The sequence below is a fragment of the Sciurus vulgaris genome, assembly GCF_902686455.1.
Source record: "Sciurus vulgaris genome assembly, chromosome: 7".
Taxonomy (NCBI): Eukaryota; Metazoa; Chordata; class Mammalia; order Rodentia; family Sciuridae; genus Sciurus; species Sciurus vulgaris.
This window is the reverse complement of record NC_136467.1, coordinates 143,104,515-143,120,501: the sequence shown is the minus strand read 5'-3', so window position 1 is coordinate 143,120,501 and position 15,987 is coordinate 143,104,515.

The following is a 15,987-nucleotide window of genomic DNA, read 5'->3' as shown; positions in this document are numbered from 1 at the left end:
CCCTGAAGGCTCTAGGAGAGAATCCTTCCTAGTTTCTGGTGGCTGCTGGCAAACCTTGACATTCTTAGCCAAGATGCATCTCTCAAATCTCTACCTCTGCCTTCACGTGGCACTCTTCTCTCTATGTCTTTCTTATAAGGACACCAGTCATTAGATTTAGGGTCCACTTTATTCCAGTATGATGTCATCTTAACGTAACTACAGGAATTACATTCACAGAGACCCTTTTTCCAAATAAGGTCACATTCTGAAGTTGCTGATGGGCATGAATTTTGGAGGAACAACACTGTTCAATCCAGTATAGAACTAGATTTGGGGTGCTTTTATATCCATTAAGTCAGCTTGCTGTAGATCAGCAACAATGTGACTGACAGCCAACATGAGTCATTCAAAAATATTTTTTCTAATTGGCATCTTCTTCATTGCTACCTCCCAAATGTCATTCAACATGTCTCTAGGGATTAACACTGATCCAGAAACATGAAAGAAAGGAAATTCTGGTAATTTCCAGTTTTTCTAACTTGACATAGTGCAGAGTTACTACACAGTGAGGGAGAGACATGGAAGACTTTTTATTTTTATTTTTTTTCTCTACTGGGAATTGAATCCAGGAGCTCATGCATGTTCGCTACCACTGAGCTCTATCTCTTGCTCCTGCTTTTTTATTTTTCAATCTTGAGACAGGTGCTCACTAAATTGCTCAAGCTGACCTCGAACTCTTGATCCCCTTTCTTTAGCCTACCGAGTACCTGGGATTACAAGTATACAACTAGTAGATATGTGTGTGTGTGTGTGTGTGTGTGTGTGTGTGTGTGTGTTTGTGTGTGTGTGAGAGAGAGAGAGAGAGAGAGAGAGAGAGAGAGATCAGGAAAATGACTTGATGAGAATGTTGCTTTTAAAATATTGATCTGGGAAAGTAGTATGGTGATTCTTCAAAAAATTAAAAATAGAATTACCATATGATACAACAATCCTTTTTCTGGCTATATCCAAAGGACTCAAAATTAGTATGTTGAAGAGTCATTTCCACTCCCATGCAATAACCAAGATTTGGTGAAATCAACCTAAGCTTCCATCAGTGGGTGAGTGGCTGAAGAAAATGTGGTACATATACACAATGGAATATTGGTCAGACTTATAAAGAGAAGGAAACTCGGTCATTTGAAACAACACAAATGAAGCTGGAAGTGTTAAATGAGTAAGTCAGAAACAGAAAGATAAGGCCTGAACTCACTCACATGTGTAAATCTCAGCTGGTTGCAATGGCACACAGCTGTAATCCTAGCAGCTCGGAAAGCTGAGGCAAGAGGACTGCAAGTTCAAGGCCAGACTCAGCACTTAGCAAGGTCCTAAGCAGCTTGGAGAGACTCTGACTCAAAATTAAAAAATAAGAAGGGCTGGGGATGTGACTCAGTGGTTAAGTGCTCCTGGGTTCAATCCCCAATACAGAAAAGAAGGAAGGAAGGAAGGAAGGAAGGAAGGAAGGAAGGAAGGAAGGAAGGAAGGAAGGAAGGAAAGAAAGAAGGAAAGAAAGAAAGAAAGAAAGAAAGAAAGAAAGAAAGAAAGAAAGAAAGAAAGAAAGAAAGAAAGAAAGAAAGAAAGAAAGAAGAAAAGAAAAGTAAATTTCATGGAGGTATAGGTGGGCCAACCACCTCCATCCTGAAGCTGTATACTGTCAAAAAGGGCAACCTTCCCTGACAGAGGAGGATGGGCTTCAGTCAAGGGTACAGGAGCAGCTATGTTCCCCGGTCAGAACCTATAAACCTGCTCTAGAAAAGATTTTGAGTGTCCTTATCACACACACAAAAAAATTATAAATACTTAAAATAATGGATATACGAAATACCCTGATTTAACCAGTACTCCATGTACATATGTATCAAAACACACATTACACCCCATAAAGAGGTACAATCATGTGTCAATCAAAAATAAAACTAAGGATTAGAGACATAGCTTAGTGGTAGAGCATTGGCTGAGCTTAGACTAGGCCCTGGGTTTGATCTCCACAGTACAAAAATAAATAAATAAATAGAATTTTGAAATAAAAAAAATATTGATCTGGTAGCAACATGGGAGGCATGATTAGGAATGAGAAAAGAAGGGGTTGTTTAAGAGATTCTTGGGACAGTCTATGGTAGTGGCCTCTATTTCACTCTATTTTTTAGCTGATATCATCGTCATCTCTATTATTATTACCTTAATAGTATTGGGCATTGAACCCAAGCCTGTGCATGCTAGGCAAGCACTCTGGGATAGTGGCCTCTCCATGTGTTTTGATTATGCTTTTGGTGAAGTTAGACTAGATCAATTGGGTCAACACTCTGACTACATACAATTAAAAAACTAGAATGAAAAGATACTTTTTTTATTTTACAAATATCAAGACGCTAACAAGGTAGTAAGGAACAACTGGGCAGAAGATAGAAATGAGAAGATAGAAATGGAAATCCAGAAATGAAAGCAGGGTATTTAGGGATGCTCGCTCAGAAGACTGAACACTGCTTTCCACAGCCTACTGGCCACAGACAAAGTAGATTCTGGACTTGGGGCACTGGAAGACTCCCAGGCACATGGTCAGAGATGTCAAAGGGTAGCACCACAGGAGGAAGGGAAACCAAAAATAAACCTGCAGACTGGGTAGGCTTTGTCTGATTCCATGACCCAGAAAAATTCAAATTCTGAAATTGGATTAAGGAAATCCTGGATTAGTACATCCCCGAGAGGCTTGGTAGAGACAAACGAAGAAGTTCATTGTCCTGAGTCTCAAATTCTTTCTGTGAATAGCTTTTCAACCATGATTCCCAGTACATACCCAAGCATTTTTAATTGTAGACCATTCATTCTTAATTTAAAAGAAAAAAAAATTTTAACATACACATTTATCCATGTTTGTTTATAAATCATTGTCCTGTTATTTTCCATTATGAAACACAGATGCAGATATTCAACAGGATGAGATAAAGTGAAAATAAGATATTTAACCTTTTAAAATTGTATTTTTAATGACAGAGAAATGTCTAAAATCATTGTATTAGTTTGCCAGAACCACAAAGTACCACAAACAGAGTGGCTTAAAATGAAAGAAATTGCTAGGTATGATGTCACACACTTGTAATCCCAGTGACTTGGGAAGCTGAAGCAGGAGGGTCCCAAGTTCAAGGCCAGCCTGGGCAACTTAGCAAGACTTTGTCTCAAAATAAAAACAGGAGAATAAATTAAAAGCTAAGCGAAATAAGCCAATCCCAAAAAACCAAAAGCCAAATGTTTTCTCTGATATGCAGATGCTAATTCACAACATGAGGGGGTGGCTAGAGGGGGAAGAATAGAGTTAGTTTAGATTAGGTAGAGAGGATTGAAGGGAGGGGAGGGGGTACGGAGATAGGAAAGATAATAGAATGAATCAGACGTATTACCCTATGTACATATGTAACTCTATGTCTGGTGAGATTCCACATCATGTATAACCAGAAAAATGAGAAATTAAACTCCATTATATATGATGTATCAAAGTACATTCTACTGTCACATATAACTAATTAAAATAAATTTTAAAAAATTTTAAAAACCTTCTGGGAAATGTTTTTAAAAAGAAAATGAAGGAAAACCAATTTCTCGATGTCTTTATATATGAGGTCTGGAATGCTTTCTGTATGCTCTATATAAGTGTACACAACACTTACGATGAAAAAAATGTTTGCCCTAAGATTAAAAAAATAATAATAATAAGAGCTGGGGATGTAGTTCAGCAGTAGAGAGCGCACCTGGGTACTAAAAGCAATTACAAAAAAAAGGAAGGAAGGAAGGGAGGGAGGGAGGAAGGAAGGAAGGGAGGGAGGGAGGGAGGGAGGAAGGAAGGGAGGGAGGGAGGGAGGGAGGGAGGGAGGGAGGAGGGAAGGGAAGGGAGGAAGGAAGGGAGGAAGGAAGGAAGGAAGGGAGGAAAGGAAGGAAGGAAGGGAGGGAGGGAGGGTGGAAGGGAAGGAAGGGAGGGAGGAAGGAAGGAAGGAAGGAAGGAAGGGAGGGAGGGAGGAAGGAAGGAAGGAAGGGAGGAAGGAAGGGAGGGAGGGAGGAAGGAAGGAAGGAAGGAAGGAAGGGAAGGGAGGGAGGGAGGGAGGAAGGAAGGAAGGAAGGGAGGGAGGGAGGGAGGAAGGAAGGGAAGGGAGGAAGGAAGGGAGGGAGGGAGGAAGGAAGGAAGGAAGGAAGGAAGGAAGGAAGGGAAGGGAGGGAGGGAGGGAAGGATGAAGGAAGGAAGGAAGGAAGGAGGGAGGGAGGGAGGAAGGAAGGAAGGAAGGAAGGAAGGAAGGAAGGCAGGCCCACCCAGAAAGTCCAAAATCAAGGTGCTTCCAAGGGCCATGTTCCCTCAGCAGGCCTAGGGGAAGATCCAGCTCTGCCTCCTCTTCACCTGGCCTCTCCTCTGTGCCTCTGCCTCCTCTGCCTTCTCTCTTATAAAGACCCTAGTTAGGACTGGGGATATAGCTCAGTTGGTAGAGTGCTTGCCTTGTAAGCACAAAGCCCTGGGTTTTAATCCCCAGTACCACAAAAAAAAAAAAAAAAAAAAGACCCTAGTTACAAAAGATTAGATAAAAGTCCATCCTTTTGATCTCCTCTTAATTGAACTAATTACATCAACAAGGACCCTGTTCCCAAATAAGGTCCTTCTAAGGGACGAGGATTTTCTTCCTGTGGCACACAATTTGACCCATAACAATCACCAAATAGTCTTCATGACTTTAAAAACATCCTTTGAAAATGATGACTACGCCCAGGTTCAGTAGTTCAGGGATCTAAATTCAGCTGCTCTCAATGCCTAATGTGTGTCATAGTTTTAAAAGAGATCTGTGATAGAAGAAAAATATACATCTGGTCTCTGCCTCTAGTGCCTAACATAAGCTCAAGAACCCTTGAAGTGTTCTGAACCCTAGGGGTACCAGGGACATCTTTTGTTCTGACATTTAATCTTTCACTTGGATTGCAGAATCAGCCCTTAATGACTTGGAATTCTCCGTGACAGGAACATCTTACATTTTAACAACATTACTCTTGGTGGCCTCTTGGTTGGGGACTGGTCACCAGAAAGACCAAGCCATGATTAGAAGCTTAGAACATTCTCCCCCTCTTCCCACCCCATGGGGAAGAGAAGACTAGAGACGTTGAGACTATTCATTTATGGCTGTGTGACGAAACCTCTACAAAAACGCCTACACTGTGTATTTTGAGAGCCTTTGGATTGGTGAAGACATGCATGTCCCGGGGGGTAGTGCACCCCAGCTCCATGGGTTCAGAAGCACGTGTGCTCAGGATCCTTCTGATCCTTCTCTAGGCTCCTCTTGATGGAACTGTTCATGTGTATCCTCCATCAGATCCTTTATTATGAACCAATAAATGAAGTAAAATGCTTCTGTGAGCTCTGTGAGCTGCTCCAACCAATTGTGGAGCCTGAGGGTGGGATCAGGGGAGCCCACGACTTTTGGTGATTGGTTAGACTTGCCACGGGCATTTGGAGTGGAAACGGTTTTGTGAGCCTGAGCACTTAGCCATGGGGTCTGCACTAATCCTGGGGAGTTGGTGTCAGAGTTGAATTGTAGGAGACCCGGTGTGTGTCTGGACACATGGAGAACACCTCTCTCTCTCTCAACAATGTGGTGAGTAGTAAAGGCTTTCCTTCTACATCTCAAGGGATGGAGAGATTCAAATGAAGGCAACACGTCTCTGACTGACTTTTGAATTATAACACACATTTTTTTTTTCCCAATCCCATCTACTTTATTTATTTTGAGAAAAAGGAAAAAGGTTTATTGCTTTGCTGGCAAAGGAGAAACGCAGGGGACTCCTGTCCTAGAAGCTGTGATTCTGCCCCTCAGCAGGAACAGGGGACTTTTGAAGAGGTGACTCAAAGGCTACATTTCATGTGTTCCCTATTGGAGTTTTAATTCACTCGTTAGTTTGGGGGATAGTCATTTTTGAGATCTTCTGGTGCCATCCCCAAAGTCTGGATTACCTTGTTCCTATGGTAGGTGTGTGCTCAAGGTCAGACAAATCTGCCTAGGATGGGAAAGAAAGGTAATCCTGTGTCCCCTGAGATTAGGGAGGGGGAGATCCATACACTTTAATTATAAAAAGATTTTTGTTAAAATTTGGCTGGAAAATTTCCATCCTTCCGGTGTTAACGTCTTGTTCTTAAACACTAATGAAAGGTGCTACATTTTTTTTTTTGTTTTTATAAATAGGTTAAAAATTAGGACAGACTTTGTTTAGAAAATGTTTGAGCAAGTGAAGCAATTCTGTGTCCATGTTTGCATGCAGAGAGATGACATTGTTGTATTGTTTCTGACAATTAAATCACATAACAGTGGAAATGTTATTAAACATTTCTTGAAAAAAATACACTTTCCATAGGGTAAAATAAAATTCTTTCTAAAGTAACAAATTCCTTATTTATTGTTAAGCCATCCTTTTACAGATTAAATGTGTTTATTTTCCCAAAAGCATTTACTACGTGTATGTATAGAGAATCACTCTTTTTGTTGCATAAAAGTTCAGTGTCTTAGTACAACCCAGCTGCTATAACAAAACACCATAGACTGGGTGGTTAAAAAGCACAGAAATTTGTTTTTCACAGTCCTGGAAAAGTCCAAGATCAAGGCACCTACAGATTTGGTCTGGCGAGGGCTTCCTGGTTCATGCATGATGCCTTCTAACAGTGTCCTCCCATGGTCAAAGAGGCAAGCAGCTCTCTGGAGTCCCTTTTATCAGGGCATTAATTCTATTCATGAGGCTCTATCCTCATAACTTCATCACCCAAAGGCCCCCATCTCCTAAGGCCATCATCTTGGGTATTAGATTTCAACATAGGTATTTGGGATGGGGAATGGATGACATTCAGACCATAGAGGTCAACAAACCTTGTGTGTTTATCTTCTGGGACAACAGTGATCCAATACTTAAGGCATCCCCCTTTGACATAGTAGTGCTAGTGACTCTTCAAGGACTGCCTTGCCCACATCCCTTCCTGGGTAACCCCCATCCAGGGCCTGATATATGCAGGTATATATAGATCTGTTCAACTCAGCCCAACTCGGGACAACTCTGAAGTGCCATTCCGACTTGGAGCTCCTGTGGGGTCAATCAATGGGTCTCTGGCCTGAAATGTATCTTGACTGTTCCCTCTGCTCGGATCTACTTCCCTCTTTTCCTTCCTTTTACTGTGTTAAAACCCCAGGCAAGCCCTAATAATCATCCTGCAGAATTTGCCTTGGAGTTTCCTTTTTAGGAACCCAAACTACAACACATTTTAAATGAAAAAGAAATGTGTAACTTGTCTTTAAATATTTTGCCCAGAGAAAACTCCTGTGTGGTATGAAAGATTTGCTTGGCTGTTCTAGTGATGACCTACTATTTTAAAGTCTTGCTTTAAATTTACAAAATTAGGTCATTAAAAACAACTTGCAAGGAAACAGCAATATTCAGTAATGCACTGAACATGGAACTACTCCTCTGCTCTCAGGATGCTTCCTATTATTCTATTTGACAAATGACTCTGTAATCTAAGACCCAAGTAAGGGCTCCAGTGTCAATCTTTTTTCTTTTTTAGGGGTATCAGGGATTAAACCCAGGGACACTTAACCACTGAGCCACATCCACAGCCCTTTCTTATATTTTATTAGAGACAGGGTCTGGCTGAGTTGATTAAAGCTGGTTTGAACTCTTGATCGGAAGCCAGAATTAAAGACAGACTGTTAGTGTAGATAAAAGATCAGGTAGGATGGAGAAAATGGAGGCCGGTTTGGATCTGGGAAGTTGGAGACGGCTCTTGGGAGACTGGAATGTCAGTGTCTCCAGAGCCCTTTGATTACCAAGATTACCTGCCTATACTACCCCTCCCAAAAAAGATTGCAGACAGGGAGTTGTTAGTTAATGCCCCTGGGCTGCTTCCTGCCTGGATCACTCCATTTGGCTCTTCCCCCTGCCCATTTGCTTCCCACCTTTTGGCCATCCCACCAGCATGCCGTGGGCCTAGTCACTCTTGATGGCAAATATTAGGAAAACTTAATCTCTTACCGTGTTAGTCAACTTCGCTGGGACAATCAACTTACAAAGAGGAAGGACTTATTTTGGCCCACAGTGTTAGAGATTTCGGTCTATAATTGACTGGCCCTGCTGCTTTGGGGCCTATGGCAAGGCAGAACGTCATGGCAGGGAGCATGTGGTACAGCAAAGCTTCTCAGCTCATGGCCAGAACACAAAAAAGAGGAAAGAAGAAACCAAGGACCCACAATCCTCTTTGATGGCACATCCCCAGTGACCTGATTTACTCCCACTAAGTCCCACCTCTTAAAGTTTCCACCCTAGCACTACGCTGGGTGTAAGGAATCCCATGAAAATCACCCCGGACATGGGAAATCACATAAGGGAGTTTATTAAGCAAACAGAGTGTCTCCCTGCAGGGTAAGAGGGAAAAATGAGAGGAAAAGAAAGGGAAAGAGAAAGGGAGAGCGCTAGAGAGAGTATGAAAGGTGAGGAGGAGAAAGTATGCAAGTGTATAGGAGAGAAAAGCAAGAGAAAAGATGGCGGTGAAGCTGTCTTTTTTTTTTTTTTTTTTTTTTGCGCTGTTGGGGATCAAACTCAGGGCCTTGTGCTTGCAAGGCAAGCACTCTACCAGCTGAGCTATTTCCCCAGCCCCGGTAAAGCTATCTTTAAGAATCCCGTGGGGCTAACAGGGGACCAATAATGGAGAAGGATACTTGCAAGCTGACTGATGAACCAATAGCTAGCTAGGATGTTCACAGACTGACAGTAGAGGGAGGCAGGGCAATGGCTGCAACGGAAAGGGTGGGGAGAGCAGCTTTGTACATTACACTGAGGACCAAGCACTTAAAACAGAGACCTGTGGGGGACATTCCAGACCCAAGATATAGCACTTATCTTTTAAAGTAAAAACATATTCTTAAAAAAAAAAATTATAAAAAATATTTTAAATATTTATAAAAATATTTTTTAATTTTAATAAAAGAAAAGGAATAAAATAAAAGCATGCTTTCTTTCATCCTTTCTTCTTATGTTCTTAATGTATTATACTGCATAATTATACCAGGTAAAAAGCCACAAGAACCAAAGTTAGGGAAGGAAGGATAGATGGGAGCAACACTGTGGAGACAGGCCCCGGAGTTGCTGCTGGGGACAGGGGAAGAGCTGATGATATCTTCTTGATGGGACTCAAGTTTAAATATGAAGTTCCCTCATGTGTCACGTACTCCTTCAACACAGAGGCTGACGGTTATTTCATACCCTATTTTCAGTGCACCTGTGTTTTGTAGGTAACTTGTTACATGGGGTCAGGTGTGGCATTTTCCACTCATGGTGTCTTGGTGATGCTCAAAGTTTCAGATTCTGGAACACTTTGGATTTGGGATTTTCCAGTTACAGGTGTTCAACCTGTATTTTTCCTTTATCAACTCAGTCTATCTTGTCTCTACATTTACATTCAAGACTGTAGACTTAACCTTTCAATTTCATCCCTTGCAATGTTCTATTTTGTTTTCAACTGTAACTCTAAAGATTAAGCTATTAATGAGAAGTGAAGACCTACACAAGAGTAGAGTTCTCCCAACATGATAATTGCAAAAGAAGTAGAAAGGGTTAGCCCAAACCATCCAGTCCCTTGGAGTTCAAGTGTAGGCCCAGATGAATAGAATCTGCATCACCTGAAGCAGAATCTCAGACCCCCCGAATCCCATTCCATCCCATACCTCCACAGTCAGAATCCGTGTTGTCAATATGATTCCTGGTTGATACTTGGGATCAAATCACAGCCTTGGCCTCCCTGTAGGAAAGCAACATTGCTCAATGTAGGTTTACTAGAGCTTTTCCCAAAGCAGGAAATGGCAAAGGAGAGTAATATATACCCATTGTATCTTGTCTTACATCTGGAAGTATACATACATAGTCAGCTCTTGTATCCACACATTCAACCAAACTGGAATCAAAAATATTAAGGAAAAAACATATCTCTACTGAAAATGTATAGACTTTTTTCTGTCATCATTCCCTAAATAATATAGTACAACAACTATTTACACAGCACTGACATTGTATTAGGTATTATACGTCATCTAGAGATGATCTGAAGTCTCAGGGAGAATGCTCACAGGTTAATTGTAAATACCACACCACCACTTTACCTAAAGGACTTGAGTATTAAGGTATTTTGGTATCTGTAGGGGTCCTGGAACCAATTCTCCTTGGAAAGCAAGGGATGACTGAACATCTCAACTAGTTTATCTGTAACTGTTGCATATCTGTTTTTCCAACCCTTATACTGTATGCCTGAAGCAAGCCTTCGGCTTTAGATCAGCGTGGTTATTTATGTGTGCACCTTCTGGTCACTTGGTTACCAGTCGTCTTCTCACCCACTTGTCCACTCGCTCTAACTCACCTCTTTATTCATTCCCAACTCCTCTTCCTTTCTCTCTCTTCTTTCTACTCTGTTCTCTCTCAAATCAAGCAACATGATTCCCTTTCACTCTGGCTCATTCTACTCTGAGGAGCACATCTAAATATACTTATGTGTGTGGATGTATCCTTAGTAGTCTGCATCTCTGAGGGACTTAATGAAATTGATTAAGGGGTATAATAAAATGCATAAGTGAAATTTCACCTTCAACTGCATTTATTGAGCTTAAATCAATGATCAAGGAAATAAGGGGGATGTGGGTATAAAGAATAAGAGAACATTATCCCTATCATATTCTTTACAATTTCATGATGGAGAGAAGTATAAAATGCCTTGCATAGAAATGCAGATCCAACATTATGAAAGTACAGAGGAAGGCCAAGCAAAATTTATTTTGAGTGGGGAATCAGAAAACGCTTCCCAAAGGAGATGGCTTTGTGTTGGTCTTTTAAAATGATGAATAGCATTTCTACCTGGGTACAAAAGAGGGGAGGATATCACAAGGACATGTCAAGTGAGCATGGTGGCAGGTATTCTCAGGGAGCACCAAATAATCACAGAGCACATGAGAGGATGAAATTGGGAAAATGGCCTTGTCAGAAAGTCCTAAATGACATGCTCAGTAGTAGGTTTAATCTGTCACTTTTTTGGAGGCGGGGTCAGGGGGTTTGAACTCAGGGGCACTTGATCACCGAGCCACATCCCCAGCCCTATTTTGTATTTTATTTAGAGACAGGGTCCCGCTGAGTTGCTTAGCACCTCACTAAATTGCTGAGGCTGGCTTTGATCTCATGATCCTCCTGCCTCGGCCTCCTGAGCCGCTGCAATTACAGGCATGGGCCACAGTGCCCAGCAATTAGGTCACTCTTGTTATATCCAGTTAGATCTTCCTTTTTCAAACACAGCAAGAGTAATTTTGTTCTGAAACACAGAGCCGATGGTGTCCCACCCAATCCCCTTTTCCCCTTTCCCCAGCTCCTATTATTTTTAAATTAAAGAGAAAAACTCCCCACTATGACCAACAGGTCCCCTGGGTCTACCCGGGCCTGACCTCCCTCTCCTCCCCCTCTCCTGACCTCCTAGCTCTGGGGCCTTGTTTGTCTGGCACTGAGAGAGCCATCCAAAATCTCTCTGGGTGCAGAGTGTGGCCCCAGCCCACCCTGCTGGTTGGCTGGTTAGAGCCTGTGTACTGAGTTCAGTTATGGCTGCCTAGTCCTACCTGTCACTTGGTCGCCTCATTACATCTTCGCCTAGAGTCGTAGCCTTTCACAGTACACATCACAGTTCACAATTAAACACTTACTGATCTCTTTATTTGGGGGAAGTCCACTTCCCAGTAAGATTGTAAACTCCCTGAGAACAGAAATAACATCTGTTGGACTCAAAGTGGAATTCCTGGCACTTAGCACTTGGGCCGAATGAATGAGCAGGGATAACATCATTGGTACTGAGATTTGGCAGATGAATCAGAAGACACTGTGGGAAGATTGGAAGCTAATATATGTGTACAAATGCTTGCTCATGAGTGTGTGTGGCAGAGGGGTATGGTGAGGGAGAAAAGCATAATATTACAAATTTATCATTTTCATTAGGTATATATTTTATTTATTTATTTATTTATTTTTGTTGGACCTGGGAATTGAAACCAGGGACTTGTACATGCAAGGCAAGCACTCTACCAACACAGCCCCTGAGTATATTTTAATATGTACAAATTATAGACACATTAAAGACTATATGTGCGTTTAAATTTCTTTTTCTATGGGATCTACAGGAGACATATACCTTTGGCTCAGGGACAGTTTGTCAGAAGGGCATTTGTTTAAATGGGAGACTTCCTGTAGCACATAGTTTAAATAGTTATTTCTCTAGAATCTATATTTAAAAGGCACAATTCAAAAATTCATGTTGGCAGGAATCGCCTGTATTTGCCTGAGATTTACATAATGTCTCCAGCAGAGGGTGCTAAAATATAAATTTGGCACAGTGAAGTCTAGCAGAAGTTTGTTCAATATTGGATTTGCCAATCGCCTTGTCAGGTTCTTGCAACAAATGTATTTAAAGAGGGCCAATCCTGCAGAATGTGGGTATATGAGGTCTTAGAACCTAATTTTTAAAAATGAGAAAGTTTAAATTTTAAATATAAATACAAAAGTAATTTCTCCCCTGGTCACTTGTCTCTTGACAAAACTCTTCTTTCTTTTTTTCTTTTTCTTTTTTTTCTTTTTTTCTTTTTTGGTTCCAGGGATTGAACTCAGGGGTGTTTAACCACTGAACCACAACCCCAGCCCATTTTTTATATTTTATTTTGGGACAGGGTCTCACTAAGTTGCTTACGGCCTTGCTAAGTTGCTGAGGTCAACCTCTCAAGTTGCTGGGATTACAGGCATACGCCACCATGCCCAGCTGTCACTTTACAAAAACTTCTAATGTTTTTGAAAAAAAAATCTTGTTAGAGGAAGATTTATTATGTATTACACTCACACAGTAAGTCTCCAGAGGATTATAAAACAAGCCATTTCAGAAAGCATAGCAAAACTATTATTAGTTCCAATTTCTAGAGGGCAAGTGTTTGATCAAGTCAATTTCCATTTTTGGCATTATTTCCAGGGTTATCCACAGGCTTGTTTTAATCCTCAGAAGCTTCCCCCCTCTTTTGGGGGCTGGTTGCTGGAACTTGAACTCAGAGCCTCCCTGGCACATGCCAATCATATGCTCTACCTCTGAGTTACCCCACAGCCCTCAGGTTTTTAGAGGCCCTGTGTATCAGTCAGGTAGGCCAGGAGGTGCTGGGGCAACGCCCAACCTCAGAGTTGCAGAAACTTAAAACGGTTTTGATTTCTAGCTGGTGCTGCATGTTCATCAGGTGGCAGTTGGCTGGGGGCTCTGCCCAGTGTTGGCATCATTAATGTAACCAGACAGAGGGAGCAGCGGAAAGCCTCCTGTACCATGGCAGGGAAAAAGCAAAGCATCTGCAGTCACATGTTGCCCCTCAAAGCCTGCAAGGATGTGAGGAGAGGACATTGACTCCTTTTTTTTTTTTTTTAAAGACAAGGTCTTCCTAAGTTGCCCAGACTGGCCTCAAACTTTCCATCCTCCTACTCCAGCCTCTAAAGTCACTGATCACAGGCATGTGCTGGTGTATGCAGCTATGTTGCCTTAATTAAAGCAAATGGTATGGCCACACTGAACCCCCACAGTTCACAAATTCAATACTATTTTGCATCTGAGAGGAAAACCAGAAATATTCAATGAATAGTATGTACAATGTAATAATAACAGAAAATGTCAAAATAAAAAAATGTCATCAGAGATAACACAGCCATGAAGATATCCTTCTATCTTCAAAGTAAGGGCCTGTGAGCTGTGTGACTCAATCACTGCTCTCACTTAATAGCAAGAGCTGTCAGCACAGGTGGTTAAAATATTTTGCTTCTGGCTTTTATATTCATTGCCCTGTACAGTTTGGAGGGCAGGAGCCAGCCATTCATTTTAGTTCTCAGCTTAGGTTCTGCTCTGATTAATGTTCAAACCTGTGTTTGTTCTGAGAGGATGGTAACTGATGGGCGTGTAAGGAAGGGGTACACCAGGCTTGGGGGGAAGGGGTCAGGAAGTCTGAATTTAAGCTTTTGCTGCTGACAGGTAACAAAATAGAAATGAAAACTTGGCTGCTTGGCCTCCCTGTTTCGCTCAGCCTCACACATCCGGGGTAGCAGGTTTCTCTGATAAACATGCCCAAGCACCGGAAAGAGCTTCATTTCCAAGGTGGCTGACTAAAAGGAGTCTCAGACTGGCCTGTGCTAAGCACGAGGTTTGACTGCCTTCTGCAGTGGAAGCTGCTCCTTGCTCACCAAGAACAATCTGGAGTTGTAATCAAGGTGTAATCAGAGAGGCGCAAAAGTGGTTATCCTGGGAATAGGGGCTCTCCTGCCAAGGTAGAGCTGGCAGGTTGCCTGACCTAAACAAAGCCAAAGGATGTGTTATGTCACTAGGCTGGTGAGATAAAGGACAACAAGGGTCAAAGGGACCAGGGCTATTACTGATCCCAAGACAATCCCAGGCTTTTTTTTTTTTTTTTTTTTTTTTTTAAGAGACTGGCCACAGGAAAAAAACAAAGGCAGCTAAAAGGACAGCAATGTGCCCTTCCCCTGAACCCCGCCAGTAGTTCTTACCTGCTCACCTAGCAAGTTGCTGATTTTGGGAGAAGGGGGCAGTGGATCTTACTCATTGCCACATAATCGACAGGGAGAACAGAAGCCCCATGAGCTGCCTTGGGACATGGTCCCCATCCCCTAAGCCCTGCCTGGAACCACCCTACTCACCGTTCCAGCACCTTACAGCTCCCACATCCTCCCAGAGGAAAAGGCCGTCAGAGTCCCCCAAATAACACAGAGAAGCTCTTTTTGTCTCCACCATGAATTGTGAGCAGTACCAACAGAGCACCCCTCACTGTCTCCCTCCACCCAGTCTCAGGGTTGTGAGTGTTTGGAAGAGACAGTGATCAAATATAGTTTATTTGCTGATTTCACCAGCTTCCTACCTAGTTCCATGTATACAAAATTTACTCAATATCTGTCTGTTGGTTTATCTTGGCTACACTGTGATTTTGTGATAGTATCCAATTTCCTTTGTTAATCTAAGAAACATTTCTAAGACCTGTAAAAGTACCAAAGCAAATATAGTGCTCACTCAGCACTTTATTAATTTCTGTGGATGCGTTTACTCAGGTGAGAGACCCTAGAGGTTAAAGACATGGACTTTGGAGTCAGAATGACGTGGCTTTCAATATCTGCTCTGTTTCTTATTAACTATGTGTTTCAGGCAAGTTACTCCATCTCTCTAATCCTGAGTTTTCTGTGTATAAAAAGGGGTTGATAATACCTAGCTGAGCGGGTTGTTGTAATGATTAAATGAGATAGTAGGGGTTAGGAGCATAGCTCAGTGATAAAGCATGTGCTTACCAAGCATGAGGCCTTTTTCAAATCCTGCACAGAATTAAAAAAAAAAAAAATAGTTGAAATGGGATAATATATGCAAAGCACTATTAGCTAGCTTTCTGCTACTGAGATAAAATACCTGAGAAAATCAACTTAGAGTAGAAAACATTTATTTTGGCCCATGGTTTCAGAGATGTCAGTTTATGGTCACTTGGCTTCATTGATTCTGGGACTGTGGTGAGGCAGAACATCATGGCAGGAAGCATGTGGTGAAACAAAGCTGCTTGCCTCATGGTGACCAGAAATAGAGAGAGAGAGAGAGAGAGAGAGAGAGAGAGAGAGAGAGAGAGAGAGAGAGAGAGAGTCCAGAAGAAAATACACCCTTCAAAGGTATGCTCCCAGTGACCCACCTTTCCAACTGGATCCCACCTCCTAAAGGCTCCATCACTACCCAGAAGCACCATCACCTGGGAACCAAGTCTTCAACACACAGGACTTTGGGGGACATTCCAGATCCAATATAACCAGTGCTCACCATAATGCCTGGTCATAAAAATGCCTGAGAAGGCAGCTGTCATTACATCACATGCATTACCATAC